Genomic DNA, 17,619 nt, shown 5'->3' on the forward strand with positions numbered 1-17,619 from the left:
GTGCTTTGTGGGTCCATACAAATTTTAGGATTGTTTGTTCTAGTTCTGTTAAATACACTATTGGTATTTTCATAGGGGTTACACTGAATCTGTAGATTGGTCTGAGTAGTATGGATATTCTGACAATATTAGTTCTTCCAATCCATAAACATGATATACCTCCCATTTTTTTGTGTTGTCTTCAATTTCTCTCATCAATATTTTCTAGTGTTCAAAAGACAGGTCTATCACCACCTTGGTTAAATTTCTTCCTAGGTATTTCATTCCTTTTGGTGTAATTGTAAATGGGATTGTTTTCTTAATTTCCCCTTCTACCACTTCATTATTAGTTTATGTAAACTCAAGAGAATTCTGTAATTTTGTATCCTGTGACTTCACTGAATTTATTTATTAGTTATGATAGCTTTTGGGTAGAGTCTTCAGGATTTTCTATATATAGTACCATGTCACTGCAAATAGTGATGATTTTACTTCTTCCTTACCAGTTTGGATGCCTTCCCTCCCTCCTCCAACCTCTGGCCTGAATACTATGCATAGGACTTTCAGTTCTATGTTCAATAAAAGTGACAAGTGAATACCCTTGTCTTGTTCCTGAGGGATTAAAAAAAAAAAAAAAAAAAACTACACAGTGGTAATGCATCCTATTAGAATCTTACATTGTTGTATATGTGCTACCAAAGCAGGCACTACAATCTAACACTATTGTGAGACTTCATTTTGACTTCTTGCCTTAGCATTCAACTTCATATTAGAAACAATCCATATATAGAGAATCTAGTAAATTAAACAAGCACAAAGTACACACAAAAAAGCATGAATCTCACAGCAGCTTCTGAAGAGGAGTTGAAGAAGGATAATTCACAAACACAAAGAACCAAAAAAAAGGTGAGAATTCATTAAGACAATGCCTTTTAAAGGAGATATCTTAACCCAAACCACCTCGAGATGGGGGTAAAAGCAAAGACCAGATATGTCATGACTACTGGATATGACCTTATGACCTTGTATCACAAAGTATCTATATAGGTACTTTGAAAAGGTAAAAGTTATATCTGACAGTGATTAAAAAAAAAGACCAATTAAATAAGAGACAACATTTAATAAATTAATAACAATGAATTCTGAGCTATTTTTAAAGGACATAATTCATCACTAGTAGCATCATCTCAGCAAATAAATACTTTAAAAAGTAACTACAGGGGCACCTGGGTGGCTCAGTCAGTTAAACATTGGACTTTAGCTTAGGTCATGACCTGATAGTTTATGAGTTTGAGCCCCGCGTCCAGCTCTGTGCTGTTAGAGTGGAGCCTGGAGCCCGCTTCGAGTCCTGTGTCTCCCTCTCTCTGCCTCTCCGAGCCTCCCCCGCCACCTCCCCCCACCCCTCCCCCACCCCCCGCCCTGGCTCTCTCTCAAAAATAAGCTTTAAAAATTAAAAAAAAAAAAAAAAAAAAAAAAAAGTAACCACAAAAAGAAATAGCCACAACTTATTATGAGGGCATAAAAAAAAAAAAATCATCTGGGAATAAACAAAAATGTGCAAGATCTCTGCACAAAAAACTGCAATCTGTACAGAAAAAACAATCTAAATGGACTAGCAGAGTCATAAAAAACAATTATCACACAAACTATGAGTTACTGTAACTCCACACAAACTTTCAATGTGTGTGCGTGTGTGAGTGTGTGCGTAGAACTCGACAGGCTGATTCTAACATTTACCAAAAAATTCAAATTACCAAGAACAGGCAAGACAATCACCAAGGAAGAAGTGGTGGAACTTGCACTACCAGAAATTCAGATGGTTTCTGAAACTAGAGAAATTAAAACAGTGATTGGTACAGGGATAGACAGATTAAAAAACAAACAAAAAAACAGAACAGAAATTCCAGAAACAAACCAATATATATGAAGTCACATAATTTATCAAAGTAGAAGTTTACAACACCAAGGAAAAAATGGCAACATCAAAAATTATGCTTAGAGTGGTGCCTGGGTGGCTCAGTCGGTTGAGTGTCTGACTCTGGCGCAAGTCATGATCTTGCGGTTCATGGGTTTGAGCCCTGTGTCAAGCTCTGTGGTGACAACTCAGAGCCTGGAGCCTGCTTCAGATTCTGTCTGTCCTGTCTCTCTCACTCTCTCTCTGCCCCTTATGCTTAGTATACATGGTAAAGACACTGGGGAAGGGAGATAAAATAAAACTTCTGGCTGACACATCAGTTGTAGGATTATAGACCTAAATGTGAGGGCAGAACAATAATGCTTTTAGGATGTAATATATATCTTCAAAATCTCAGATTAAGGAAAGAATTCTTGAGCAAGACAAAAGCACTAACCGTAAAGAAAAGGATGAATAAATTCATTACCATTTTAAAAGTCTGTTCAAGATACAGCAGGGATTAGCAGCCTACCTCGGGCTTATTTTTGGACAGCCCCAGAGTGAAAAATGGCTTCATAAATGAAAGAATAGGTAACACAGACCAAAAACATGGCTCATGTAGCCTAACACACTTACTGTTAAAGTCTGTAAACCTTCTATACTATTATCAGGCAAAAATGATTTTATTTTTGTGTGAATTTATTTAATTTTTTAATGTTTATTTTTGAGAGTGAGACAGCGAGCCTAAGTAGGGGACGGGTGGGGGGTGGACAGAGGATCCAAAATAGGCTCTGCACTGACAGCAGTGAGCCTGATGCGGGGCTCAAACTCATGAACAAGATCATGACCTGAGCAGTTGGACACTCAAGTGACTAGTCACCCAAGCACCCCAGACAAAAAAGATTTTAAATCAAAACGGATTGCAAGAGACAAATGACAATATATACTACCAAAAAGTTCAATACAGCAAGAAGATAAAACAATTATAAATATTTATGTACTTAATAAGATGATCAAATATATGAAGCAAACATTGAAGGAAGAAATAATTTCACAGTAACAGGTGGAAACTTCAATATCCCACTCTCAATAACCAATCAAAGAATCAGAAAGCAGGTAAGGAAACATCTTCAATAACACAATAAACCAACTAGATCTAACAGATGTATTATACAGAACACTCTACCCAATAAAAGAATACACATTCTTCTCAGATACACGTGGGATATTCTCCAGGATGGGCCATATGTTCATGCAAATTAAGTCTCAACAGATTTAAAAAGATTAAAAAAAATTTTTCTCTGACCATAACAGAGAAAGAAATTAGTAACAAAGAAACTGGAAAACTCACAAATTAGTGGAAATTGAACAACACACTCTTAAATCATGAGGAAAATTAGAAAACACTCAGGAATAAAAATGAAAACACAACATACCAAAACCTATGAGATGCAGCAAAAGCAGTGTTGAGGGAAAAACTTATAGCTATAAATGCTTACATTAAAAAAGAAGAAAGAGGGGCACCTGGGCAGTTCAGTCAGTTAAGCATTCGACTCTTGATTTCGGCTTAGGTCATGATCTCACGGTTAGTGGATCAAGCCCCACATCAGGCCCCATGCTGAGTGTGAAGCCTGCTAGGGATTGTCTCTTTCTCTCTCTCTCAAAATAAATAAACTTAAAAAAAAAAAAAAGAAGAAGAAGAAAGCTGGAGCAGCTACATTAATTTCAAACAAAGCAGACTTTAGATTAAGCTAAACAGGGATAAAAAGACAGAATGCATAATGCTAAAGGGGTCAAAGACATAATAATCCTTAATATGTATGCACTGACAAAAGTGTGTCAAAATCTGTGAGCAAAAACTGGTAAGACTACAAGGAGAAATAGACTAAATCACTACTATAGCCGGAGACTTCTACACTCCTGTATTAGCAACTGACAGATCTAACATACAGAAAATTAGAAAACGGACATCTATAGATTATTTTAACCAACAAGGCTATTCACATTCTTCTCAAGCCCATTCACCAAGACAGACCACATTCTGAACCTTAAAACACACCTTTAACAAATTTAAAAGATCAAAAATCATACAAATGTGCTCTCCACTCCAAGAGTATCTATCTTTTAATTGGCTTTAAATTCACATTTAAAGTGATTATTAGAGTACACTTGTCATGATGAGCACTGAGTAATGTACAGAATTCTTGAATCATTATATGGTATACCTGAAACTAATATAATACTGTATGTTATTTATACTTCAACTTAAAAAAAGACAAAAATTTGTATGTGCTCTTAAGACTGCAACAAAATTAAAATGGAGATCAAAGGGGTCACTGGGTGGCTCAGTTGGTTAAGTGTCTGACTTCTGGTTTTGGCTCAGGTCATGCATGATCTCACAGTTCATGAGTTCGAGCCCCATGTCAGGCTCTGTGCTGATGGCCAGAGCCTGCTTGGGATTTTCTCTCTCTCCCTGTCTCTCTGCCACTCCTCCACTCATTCCTTCTCTCTCAAAATAAAATAAACATTAAAAAAAACCCTGCAGATCAATAAAAGATAGTGGGAAAATTTCAAAATACATGAAGATTAAATAACACAGGATATCTGACATGAGTCAAATATCAGGAGAAACTTTAAAGTATTTTTTTTACTAAATGAAACCAATATAAAACTTACTAAAATTTGGGGGATGTACAAAAAGCAATGTTTACAGGGAAATTTATAGCAGTCAAAGTACATATTTGAAAAGAAGCCCTAAAACCAACCATTTAGCTTCCATCTTAGGAAAGTAAAGAAAGAACAGCATTATAAACTTAAAGGAAGCGGAAAAGTTAGAGCAGAAATCATTAAAATTGAAAACAGTAAACCAATAAAGGGTATCAATGAAACTGCCATGACGTGGATGGAGCTAGAGTGTATTACGATAAGGGAAATAAGTCAGGCAGAGAAAAATACCGTATGATTTCACTCCTATGTATAATTTAAGAAAAAAACCAGATGAACGTATGGGAAGGGGAAAAAAGAGATAAAGAGAGAAACCATAAGAGACTCTTTTTGATAGAGAACTTAAGGTTGATGGAGGGGGGTGATTGGGAGATGGGCTAAATGGGTGATGGGTACTAAGGAGGGCCCCTTGTCATGTTGAGCACCAGGTGCTATATATGTAAGTGATGAATCACTGAAAACAATATTACATTATATGTTACCTAACTGGAATTCAGATTTTAAAAAATTGAAAATAAGTATCAATGAAACTGATTCTTTGAAAAGGTCAATAAAATTGATTAAACTCTAGCTAAGCTAACCAAGAAAAAAAAAAGTGAAGTCAGAAATTAATATCAGAAATGAAGGAAGTATCATCATTATTAATCCCATGAACAGTGAATGGAAAATATAGGAGTATTGTGAACTCTATGCCCACAAACTTGATAACTCAGATGAAACGGACCAATCCTTAAAACACAGTCTACCAAAATTCACATAGGAGAAACAGATCATCTGAATAGGTCTATAGCTATTAAACAAATGTAATCAATAATTAATTATCTTCCAAATCAGAAGGCATCAGGCCCAGATGAATTCAGTGATGACTTCTACCAAATATTTAAGGAAGAAATGATACCAGTTCTCTATAACTGAAACCAGGATACAGAATCAGAAGGTACACTTGCTAATAACCCACTTGATGAAGCCAGCATACCAGACAGACCAAAACCAGACAGACATCACAAGAAAAGAAAACTACTAATATCTCTTTCATGAACATCGATGCAAAATCCCTCAACAATGTATTAGCAAATTGAATCCACAAAGAACTATATAACAAGTGAAACTTATCTCAGGTATGTAAGCTGGTTCAACATTTGAACATCTATTACTGTATGTTATCATTAACTGGCCAAACAGGCCCAAGAAGAAAAACCATATGACCATATTAATATATGCACAAACAGCCTTTGACAAAATCAATTACCCATTCAAAATAAAAACTCTCAGGAAACTAGGGATAGAGGGGAACTCTTTTAACATGATAATAATCTACCAGAACCTACAGCTAAACATCCTATTTAATAGTAAGAAATTAGATGCTTTCCTTCCTAACATCAGGAACAATGAAAGGATGTCCCCTTTCACCACTCCTATTCAACACTGTAATCAAAGTCCTAATTATTGGAATAGGCAAATAAAAAAGAACATTTTAACTGGAACAACAGAGAAGATCAGCACTGCCCTTGTGCAAAGATAACACGCAAATTCAAAAAGCATTCCATAAAAAAGAAAAGACAAATTTTAAAGTGTACAGATCAAGAAGGAAGACGACTCTATCTGCAGGTGATATGTCTATGTAGAAAATTCTAAAATTCTAACCACCACCACAATAAACCCTTCTAGCTCTAATGAGCAATTATAGCAAGGCTGCAGGATAAAAGGTAAATATATGAAAGTTAATTGCTTTCTCACATACCAGCAATGAAAAATAGGAATTTGAAACTGAGAACAATAAATACTATTTATATTAGCACCAAACAAGGAAAAATAGTGGCTATAAATCCAGAAAAAGATGCACAGGAATCTACATAAGGAAAACTACAAAAAATTCTGATAAAAGAAATAAAAAATCTGAATAAATGAAGAGATATTCCATGTATGTGGACAGAAAGACTCAATATTTTGAGATGTCAAATCTTCCCAACTACATCTGTAGATTCAATGGAATCCTACAAAAGTCCAAGGAAGCTATTTTGTGGATATTGACAAAATGATTCTAAACTTTATAGGGAGGGGTGCCTGGGTAGCTCAGTCAGCTAAGCTTCTGACTTCAGCTCAGGTCATGATCTCATGGTTCATGAGTTTGAGCCCCACATTGGGCTCTCTGGTGTCAGCGCAGAGCCTGCTTCAGATCATCTGTCTCCCTCTCTCTCTACACCTCCTATGTGCTGTCGCTCTCTCTCAAAAATAAATAAACATTAAAAATAAAAATAAATTTTATATGGAAAGGCAAAAGACCAAGAACAACAAACACAATTCAGAAGGACAAGCTGGAAGACAATACCAGACTTCAAGACCTACTCTATTCATATATACGTATACATATATACACTTATTATGTGTTTGTATACATATATATACATACACAGATACATATTTACTATCTATATAAACATATAGTATATACTAAACATGTACTATAAAACTATAAAACTTTTAGGAAATAAAAGGAGAAAACCTAAGTTACTTTGTGTTTATGAGTTTTTAAATACAAAAACCAAAAGCATGATCAATGAAAAAAAAAATCAGTCTTTATTAAAATTGGAAACATGTCTGTTCTGCAAAAGACCTTGTTAAGAGAACAAAAAGACATACCACAGACTGGGAGAAAATATTTGCAAAAACACCTATCTGATTAAGGACTGATACTCAATACCTACAAAGAATTCTTAAAGCAATTATTAACAGCCAACTCTGATCAGCAACCAGAATTTTTAAAAGGCAAAGTTCTGAATGGTCATGTCATCAAAGAAGATACACAGATGGTAAATTTGAAGCATCTTAAAAGATGTTCCACATGATGGTCATCAGGAACATGCAAATTACAGTAAGAGTGAGAGCTACCACTGCACATCCATTAGAATGGCTGAAAATCAAAACATGGGCCAGGATGTGAATCAACACCAACTCTCAATCGTTGCTGCTGAGAATGCCAATGAGAATGGCAACTTTAGAAAACTGTTTGGCAGTTTGTTATTACAAACTAAATGTACTCTTATCAAAGATCCATCAGTCATGCTCCTTTGGTACTTACCTAAATTAGCTGAAAATCTGTGTCCACACAGAAATCTATACGTGAATGTTTAATGCTGCTTTATTCTTAACTGCCCAAACTTGGAATCAAACAAGTATCCTTCAACAAGTAATGGATAAATTGTAGCACATCCATACAAGGGAATATTATTCATCAATAAAGAGATGAGCTACCAAGCCATGAAAAGACATGAAGGAACCTTAAGTGCATATTTCAAAAAGGAAAAGAAGTCAGTCTGAGGGGGCTACACATACTGCATGATTCCAAATATGACATATACAAAAGGCAAAAGTATCAAAGATCAGGGGTTACCAAGTGTTGAGGGGTATGGAGGAAGATGAACAGGAGAAGCACAGGGAAATTTTAAGGGTGGTGAAACTGCTCTGTAGGATACTGTAATGATGAATCCGTAACATTATGTTTTTGTTGAAACCCACTGACCAATACAACACAAAATGAACATTAAACTATGGACATGATTTAATAATAACAATGTATCAAAATAGGTTAATTGCAGCAAAGGTACCACTGTAATGCAAGATGTTAACAAGAGAGGAAAACTGTTTTGGAGGTTGGGAGCACAGCACATATGGGAGCTCGATGCTAAATGATGTTTTTCTGTACAACTGTTCAAAATATTCATCAATAAGTGTTGGTGACGATGTGGAGAAACTCGGCAACTCTTGTGCACTGTTGGTGGGATTATGATATAACCATTACCTCCATGGATTACTGTGACAGTTCCTCAAAATATTAAAAATATAGCTATTAATATGATCCAGAAATTCCGCTTGAGTATATATATCCAAAAGATTAAAAGCCAGGTCTTGAAGACACATCTGCATGCCATATCCATAGCAGCCCTATACGAAAAAACCAAGAGGTAGAAGAAACCCAACTGCCCATCAGATGATGAATGAATAAACAAAATTCATATACATACCAAGGAGTATTATTTGGCCTTAAAACAGAAATCCTGCCACATGGTACACAAATGAACTGTCAGGACACCATGTGAAATGAGGCAGTCATATTAAGACAAATATGTATGATTTCACATTTATGAGGTAGATGGAAGTAGTGAAATGGATAGTAACTGAAAGTAGAATGGTGGTTAAACAGGAAAAGGGGAGGAATTGTTGTTTAATGGGTTTAATGTTTCAGATTTGCAAGATGAAAAAGTTCTGAAGATATGTTTCACAACAATATGAATATACTTAACACTACTTAATTATACACTTTTATAAAATGTGCTAAAAAGCATAACACAGTATTTACCATCTTAACCATTTTTAAGTATTAAAAAAACTTTTTCAGGGGCACCTGGGTGGCTCAGTCGGTTAAGCATCCGACTTCAGTCAGATCATGATCTCACCATTCATGACTTCGAGCCCCACGTCAGGCTCTGTGCTGACAGCTCAGAGCCTGGAGCCTGTTTCAGATTCTGTGTCTCCCTCTCTCTCTGTCCCCCCCACCCCCACCCGGTCACACTCTCTCTCTCAAAACTAAGTAAACATTTTTTAAAAATTAAAAAAAAAACAAAACACTTTTTAAAAAAAGGCAAACCAGGAGTGCCTGGGTGGCTCAGTTGGTTAAGTGTCTGACTCTTGGTTTCGGCTCAGGTCATGATCTCATAGTTCATCAGATAGAGGCCCCTCTCAAGCTCTGCAATGACAACATGGAGCCTGCTTGAGATTCATTCTCTCTCTCTCTCTCTGTCTCTCCCCCCCTCTCCTTGCCCCTATCCTGCTCACATTCTCTCTCTCAAAATAAATAAACTCAAAGAAAAATTTAATAAATAAATAAGGCAAACCAGAGACGCCTGCGTGGCTGAGTCAGTTAAGCATCTGACTCTTGATCTCAGGGTTGTGAGTTCAACCCTGCATTGGGCTCCATGACTGGTGTGGAGCCTACTTAAAAAAAAAAAAAAAAAAAAAAAAAAAAAAGGCAAACCAGATGGAAGAAGGTATTTGCTAAACATATAACTGAGAATGGGATCATATACATAATAGAGAATTCATATGCACTCCCCAAAAAGACATACCATGTAATTAAAAAGAGTCTGATGGAAATATTGTAAAAAGACTTACACTATAACAGATCACAAGATATCAAAAAGGCCTATCAAGATATGAAAGAGTTCTCACCTCATCTGTATTCAAAGGAATATAAGTTAAAAATTCCAATAAAGTAACACAATACCAAATTGGTTAAACATTTTAAAATCTGACAACACAATTTTTGAGGAAGCGTGAACAGAAATTCCCATAAATGACTTAAGGGACCATAAACTGGTATAGCCTCTTTATAAAAGTTTTGCATTATATTGAAGATATAAATACATTATAAACCCAAAATTCCTAGATACAGACCCAAAAGAAATACATTTACATATGTATGTACTAGGAGGCATGTAAAACAATATTCCCAAAACTATTTTTTGTAACAGCCAAAGGTTGCAAACAATCTAAATATCCAACAATTAGAGAAGAATAAATTGTGGCATATTAGTACAATGAAACACTACAGAGCAAAGGAAATTAACAAACTACAGCCACACATTAACATTTATGAACCAATACAAAGTTGAAGGAAAAAGCAAGACACAAAAAACATCCTATATGATTCCATTTATATAAAGTTCACTATCAGACATAACTAAACTAATACATTTGAACAATGAACACTTAGAAGCATATGAAGAAAAGCAATAAAATGACTGCACAAAACCAATAGTGGTTATCCCTATGAGAGAAGGAGGCAGTAATTTGAAAGGACCAGGTGGTTAAGGTCCTGGTGTACCAGCAGTGCTCTGTTGATTTCTTGACCTCTCCAAGAGTGATCTCATGGTTGTTCCTTTTATAACTGGCTAAACTGTACAATTATGTTTTATACACTTTTCTGCATATAAATTATTTTCATAACTTTTAAATGTTTTAAAAATCATTCTTAATGGTTAGCTTTAAGAAGTACGTTGTTACTGTAAAGATGAGGTCAATGACCTAGGCACTTTAGTTACAGAAAAAGGTTCCACCATGGAGTGTATGGTATTGTCAATAAAGGAAGGACTTTTAAAAACCACAAATTGTCATTTTTTTATTTGCCCAAGTCACCTAATTTTAATGTTTTTAATTATTTGACCTTAAGATTATAAAGGTGATGATTAACTTGAAAGTCATTACTATAAACATACTGTATAAGCAAAAATGAACCTTATAAATTTGTTTCTATATCTAATCTCAGTTAATTCGGAGCATCAAAAAAATTTTTTTTATGTTTTTGAGAGAGACAGAGTGTGAGCAGGGGAGGGGCAGGGAGAGAGGGAGATACAGAACCTGAAGCAGACTCCAGGCCCCAAGCTGTCAGCACAGAGCCTGACATGAGGCTCAAACTCATGAACTGCGAGATCATGAACTATGAGATCATGACCTAAGCCGAAACTGGACACTTAACTGAGGCAACGAGGTGCCCACAGAATAACAAATTCTACTGCTGTTGTTTGAGACAATTTTTCTTCCTCTAAACATGGGTAAAGGTACTTACTGGGACCATATTTTTTTCCATCACCTGAATTCAACAGGTTCAACAATCAGCATGTGATTATCACATGAGATCTAAAAAAAAAAATTACTTGATACTGACAGATCACTTTTAAACTGCAAGACCACTAGAGGTCACCAGTGCAAAACATTCAACACTGAGCTAATACCAGCCTCAAGTTATTTCACAATTACTATAGTTTCCAGGGTTTCCAAAATAAGAGTATCTTGCTTAAAACATATAAATTACTCAACAATATCTGTTTTACTGTAAGTTTTCTCTAAACAAAATTTAAACTAAATGCAAACACTAAAGACAAGTGAGTTTTAATGATTTTAAAACATTCTTTAGAACTTTTTGGAAAACTGATTATCCCAAGGAATTAACAAAGAAACTTTTAAATACTTTAGGTACAGAAGCAAATTAAAGACAAAATCGGGTTATAGCAACTATTAACAAATTAAAAATACCACTATTCTAAATAGTAGGCTCTCAAGTGTTAGCACCCTCTCCCCTAAGGGCCAACTAAAATTATACAAAATTATTCTGGGGTTAAGCAAGGTTCAGTCAGTTGTAAGTAATTTAGGATAAAGGTAAAAAGACTCAGCTATCCCAGTGATATTTTATATAAAATATTTAATACAGAGGTTTCAAAACCTAGCTAAATATCAGAATCACCAAGGAGCTTAGATATTAAAACAGACATACTTAGCCTCATAATTCAGTGTGTCAAGGTATTGCTCAGAAATCTTTGTATAATCATCTCGTGATACAAAAGCAGGTCACCATTTAACAACGTACACTCAAATGGCATACTGAGTTTTTAAGAATGAACAAAAAGGCTGCTTGCAATAACTTTCCAACATATAGATAAGAATTCCAGAGAAAAGAGAAACACTAAAAATACTAAAATTTCCAGAGACAAATAAAATCTCTACTTTGTTTTGATCTCTTCTACCAGAGCTTAGAACAAAATTTAATAAAAATACCACTCCATCCTCTAAAATCCCAGTATCATTTTTTCTCGGCAATAGTTGGTTTAAAGCATAGGAGATTTTCAACTATCAACTCTGTATTCTAATAAGTTCTCATTTATCTGGTATTTGAAAGGATTTAAGCTCCAGGCAAGCCCATTCTCCATAAATACCCCCTTTTAAGTATAATACTGTAAGCCATTTTAATGGGCTCTCTAAAAACATTGTTTACTGATATTGTAACTATTTTCGAAATCTGTTATAAATACATCATATACAACTTCAGAAAAACCCTCAAATATTGCAAAAGAGTAACATGGTATTTTATAGCACTTACTTAGAATCAGCAGAATAAGACGGACACATCCTCTGAGCTGCACAGAGCTACTTCTCCTATCAAAATAGTATACTTAAAACATTCTACCAACTTTAAAAAATTTTTTATTTTTGAGAGAGAGAGCCAGAGAGAGAGCAGGGAAGGGGCAGAGAGAGACAGGGGAAGACAGAATCTGAAGCAGGCTCTAGGCTCTGAGCTGTCAGCACAGAGCCTGATGTGGGGCTGGAACTCAAGAGACGTGAGATTATGACCTGAGCTGAAGTCAGAAGCTTAACCGACTGAGGCACCCAAGTGCCCCACATTCTACGAACTTTTAAAAAGATTTTTCCAACTCTTGGTCAAGTTTGTTATCTATACAACTGAAGTACTAGCAACAAGCCTCCCCGTTCTGTCAACCATCCTATTTTGTGCTAAGTTAGGAATCCAAGTTATATTTAAGCTAAGAATAAATAACCTCCACTTCTAACATATTTTATTGCTATTTATGTACTTCTGAAAAGAAAACGAAATATTTCAAAAAAATATTAGTGACTTGGGGCGCCGGGGTGGCTCAGTCGGTTGGGCGACCGACTTCGGCTCAGGTCATGATCTTGCAGTCCGTGAGTTCGAGCCCCGCGTCGGGCTCTGTGCTGACAGCTTAGAGCCTGGAGCCTGCTTCAGATTCTGTGTCTCCCTCTCTCTCTGACCTTCCCCCATTCATGCTCTGTCTCTCTCTGTCTCTAAAATGAATAAGCGTTAAAAATATATATATATATATATATATATTAGTGACTTTCAGCTTCTGTTTTGGTGTTTTTCTGCTGACAGGATTGATTTCTCAGGAGAGTCAATAACAGGAATGTTGACTAAATGAAAGATTACTGCACTGTGATAAAATAACAAAATAGCTTTCACAGCACTTTAAAATTAGAGGGGAAAAAACCATGATTCTTGTTATTGGAGGGCAAACTTATGTTCTCAAGACTGGTATGTTTCTTGAAACCATTTTTTAACTCTAAAGAGATATTCCAAATTTTAAGGTAAAAATAAAAAGATTACCAACAATCTTACAAGTAAGTTTTCAAGAATAACAGCTGAGGGGAATTTATTACTTTTTCTCTTAAAAGTCAAAGCACTTTTTTACTCATCAACTGAGGCAATTACTTATCAGGTAAGCTATTTAAAATCACTATAGGGCAGCTAGGTGGCTGACTCTCGATTTCAGCTCAGGTCATGATCCCAGGGCTGTGGAATGAAGCCCCACGTCGGGCTCTGTGCTGCGTGTGGAGCCTGCTTGGGATTGTTTCTCTCTGCCTCTGCCCCTCTTCCCGGCTCGTGCTGTCCCTAAAAAATTTTTTAAAAATCATTATAAATTTTGAGATATTAATGTGAAAAAAAGACACAGTTATGCAGTATGAGTTTCACTAGCACAGGTCTGCATTCCTTTATCAAAACCTTCAAGCCAGATGTGTTCTGGAATTTATTACTCAAGTGTATATACCACACATAGGTAACACTTCATCCAATGAAAGTTTTAACAAAGTCAAACAAATACAACAAAGTACTTGTATATGACTTTCAGTAAGTGGGATAAAGACTAAAAAGTTTTGTGTTACTCCAAATAAGGTTTCTGCCATCAAATGGTTAACAAAAACCTTTTGATTATCAGAACTTTGGGACTCTCAGAATTATAAATGAAAAGGAGGAGTAATAACTATCACAAATGCTGTATGTGCCAAACACAGTTTTAAGTACTTAAGTATATGAACTCATTTACTCCTCAATGATCCTGAGATGGTATTATTTTCACCACTTTACTAAACAAATGGGGTACAAAGTGGTAAGAAACTAGGTCATCATCCTAATAATAGCAGTGCACACCTGCAAGACTTGAATCCAAGCAGTCTCACTTCAGAGCAGCTTCTCCTGACCACCAAATGCTGCTCAACGGAGTGGGGAGAGAAAATCAGCTACATCGACAATGGCAGGGTTGAGGACAATCTGATGATGCTACCAGTTCCCCTCCCAAACCCAAAGCAGACATCAGTAACTTTGCCTTGGTGTTAGAATTCTTTACATAACTTAGGTTCCAGGCAGCCACGACAAACTATTTGAATCTGCAAGCAGGATGCAAAATATTTGCCAGCCCAATTTCATACTAAGAAAATCAAAATACTAAACAAAATCAAATGTCCTTGTTTTGCTACAAATTAGACAAACACCACTAAAATGTAAGCTCCAGAATATTAGGAATAGTTGTCTTATTCACTGATGTATTCCTATTACCCAGGACAGTATATGGCATAAGTAAAAACTCAGTAAATATTTGTTGCTGAATAAATGAAGTCAATTACATAGTTTCTCAGTTTTCTCAATTGTAAAATATGGGAATGACCCTATATGTACAACTTCTAGCTGAAACTCAAACCGCAAGTATTTAACTCATCTAGGATAGAAAATGACATTACTTCTAAAGAAGGTTGAGAGGTTTTTCACATGCTTAAAAGAAGAATTCACTTTGGTTAAATAAATGTGTTTGTGATTCTGGCAATTTTATCTAATCTATATTAATTCAGTATATTAATGATCAAAATTAAGAACACATAAGGGACATTTAAGCTGAGCATGAATAAGCTGAAAGAATTCTGAATTTAGGAGTCCTAGGTATCTATAGCCACATCTATTGCCAGAGGGCTAAAAATCAAACCAACGTACAGTTATTTAACCTCAATTTTTAAATTTCCAAGGGGACAAAAAATCTGAACACAATCCCGGGTATATATTTAAATAACCTTAAGAAAAATCAATGAAGAGAAGAATAATGCTTTTTGGAAATTCTCTTTATTAACAGCTTATGTAGACATTATTACTTCATAAAAGTTTCCCCAAAATAGGATGTCTCCAATTTGGCCCACTTGTGACCACAGTCTTTTGTATGGGGCAAGACAATCAGAACCTATGATTTACAGATGGTCGTCAAAAGCATATGACAACCTGCATTTGCTATTAGCACATCAAGGGGCAGCAGGGGGGAATGTGTCCTATGGGACTGAGTCCTTAAGCCTACGGATGTGATGCTATCTCCAGTTAGATACTGTCAGAATTGAGTTAAACTGCAAGACACCCAGCTGTTGTCACAGAATTGCTTAATGTTTAGAAAACCCACACAATTGATATCTAAAGTGAAGTACAGTTAACCCATAAACCACAACGGTTTGAGATGAGTGGGTCCACTTATACACAGTTTTTGATAAATGTAATACTGTAAATCGCTTTATTTTCCTTATGATTTTGTTAATAACATCTTCTTTTCTCTAGCTTACTTTATTGTAAAAATATAGTACACATGTAATACATATAACAAAAAATATGTGTTAACTGTTTACATTATCCATAAGGCTTCCTTTCAACAGTAGTTATTAGTAGTTAAGTTTTGGGGGAGTCAAAACTTAAATGAGGATTTTCAACTGTGTGGGGGGTCAGTGTCCCTAACTGCGTAGTTCAAGGGTCAAATGTACTGATAAACTATAGATAGTAGAGGAGGCACACAGAAATGAGTTTGTCCTTATAGGGACAGCCTCAAGTTTTGCTTAGAAATGATGTGCATTTGGCCCAAACACCTTCAAGAACCCAAGCATTTATCAGGAATCTGAATATTGTAGTAGTAGCAATACAGGGTATATTTGCAAATGAGAGGAATACCTAATCTAAAAGGTAATAAATAAACCTTTTACTTAACATCATTATTCCTATATTTCTTTTACTTTCCATACTATGCAGAAAGTAAATTCTTTGAAAACATAGACCACATTGTTACATCCCTCCAATACCTTGCAAATTACATTTTCCATTCTGTATAAGACATGGTGCCAGCTAAATATGTGTTGAATAAATTAATGTTTCCCTGAGTCTAGGAAATAAACAGAAAAAAATACCACTCTGGTTCACACGTACTTTAACTGAGATATATAGCCTTGCTAGTAAATCAATGGTATCAATGATTTTTATTAGTAGTAAAGTAGTGAAGTTAACACAAATTCTCAAGTCAAAAGGGGGGGAAAATGCTGAATTTTAACACTGTCTCACACATTCTCTTTCTCTCATACACACACACACCCTACATATAGTTTACTCTGTGTGTTGTTTCTCAAACCCACATAGCCGCTCTAGACATTAATTTTTCTATGTTTACACCAATTCCTACCTTTAATGAGTTATGCATATTTTTGCTAGCACCACAACATGTTTTTAGTTCTTTACTCTTACTTTTACCAAATAAATTTACTAAACAAATATGTACAAGTACAAATTTGCTGAGCCATAGTACAACAAAATTAAAGCATTTAAATGAATGGTGATAAAACCACACAACTGGGACAGAATACAGATTTTCTCTTTTTAAATGTCTAGATGGTAGAGACTAAGAATTATTAATAAAGGAAATGAATTCTGTGCAAATTACAGACTTAATGATGACAATAATGATAAGATACACTAAGAAACAGAAATAAAGCTCAGGGGTGCCTGGGTGGCTCAGCTGGTTAAGCAACCAACTGTTCATTTTGGCTAGGTAATAATCTCACCGTTCGTGAATTAGAGTCCTGTGTCTGGCTCTGCACTGACAGCTCCAAGCATGCTTGGGATTCTCTCTCTCCCTCTCTCTCTGCCTCTCCCGTGCTTACTTGTGCACACCCTCTCTCTCAAAATAAACAAACATTAAGGGGCTCCTGGGTAGCTTAGTCGGTTAAGCATCTGATTTTGGCTCAGGTCATGATCTCATAGCTCCTGAGTTCAAGCCCTGTGTCGGGCTCTGTGCTGACAGCTCAGAGCTTGGAGACTGCTTCAGATTCTGTGTCTCCCTCTCTCTCTGCCCCTTCCCCACTCACAGGCTGACTGTGTCTGTCTGTCTCTCTCTCTCTGAAAAATAAACATTAAAAATTAAAAAAAAAAAAAAAAAAAAAAAAGGAAGCCCAGATAATATATAGGATCTGTGTTATTCCAATTCAGAAATGTGGACCTGGGACAGGACAAGAGATTACAAATTTAGGAAAGAGACTCCAAACAGATTAAAAAAAAAAAAAAAAATCCTGGCTCAACAATCCAAGGAGCTAAA

At 35.6% G+C, this 17,619-nt stretch overlaps 1 protein-coding gene across 7 annotated transcripts in view; it reads right to left on the bottom strand.

Moving 5' to 3' along the window:
- Window positions 1-17,619, bottom strand: part of STRN3 (striatin 3) — a 105,636-nt gene that overhangs the window by 58,805 nt on the left and 29,212 nt on the right. The window contains exon 1 of one of the 7 annotated variants that reach the window (XM_015544701.2): window positions 1,734-1,830. The exons of 4 other annotated variants lie outside the window; for them this stretch is intronic. The gene's annotated coding sequence lies outside the window, so the exon portion shown is untranslated. Of the gene's footprint in view, window positions 1-482; window positions 775-1,716; window positions 1,831-17,619 lie in introns of those variants that run through there. 2 more of the 7 variants (XM_042989520.1, XM_042989519.1) reach the window with 2 other exon arrangements.

Source organism: Panthera tigris, chromosome B3, assembly GCF_018350195.1.
Source record: "Panthera tigris isolate Pti1 chromosome B3, P.tigris_Pti1_mat1.1, whole genome shotgun sequence".
NCBI lineage: Eukaryota > Metazoa > Chordata > Mammalia > Carnivora > Felidae > Panthera > Panthera tigris.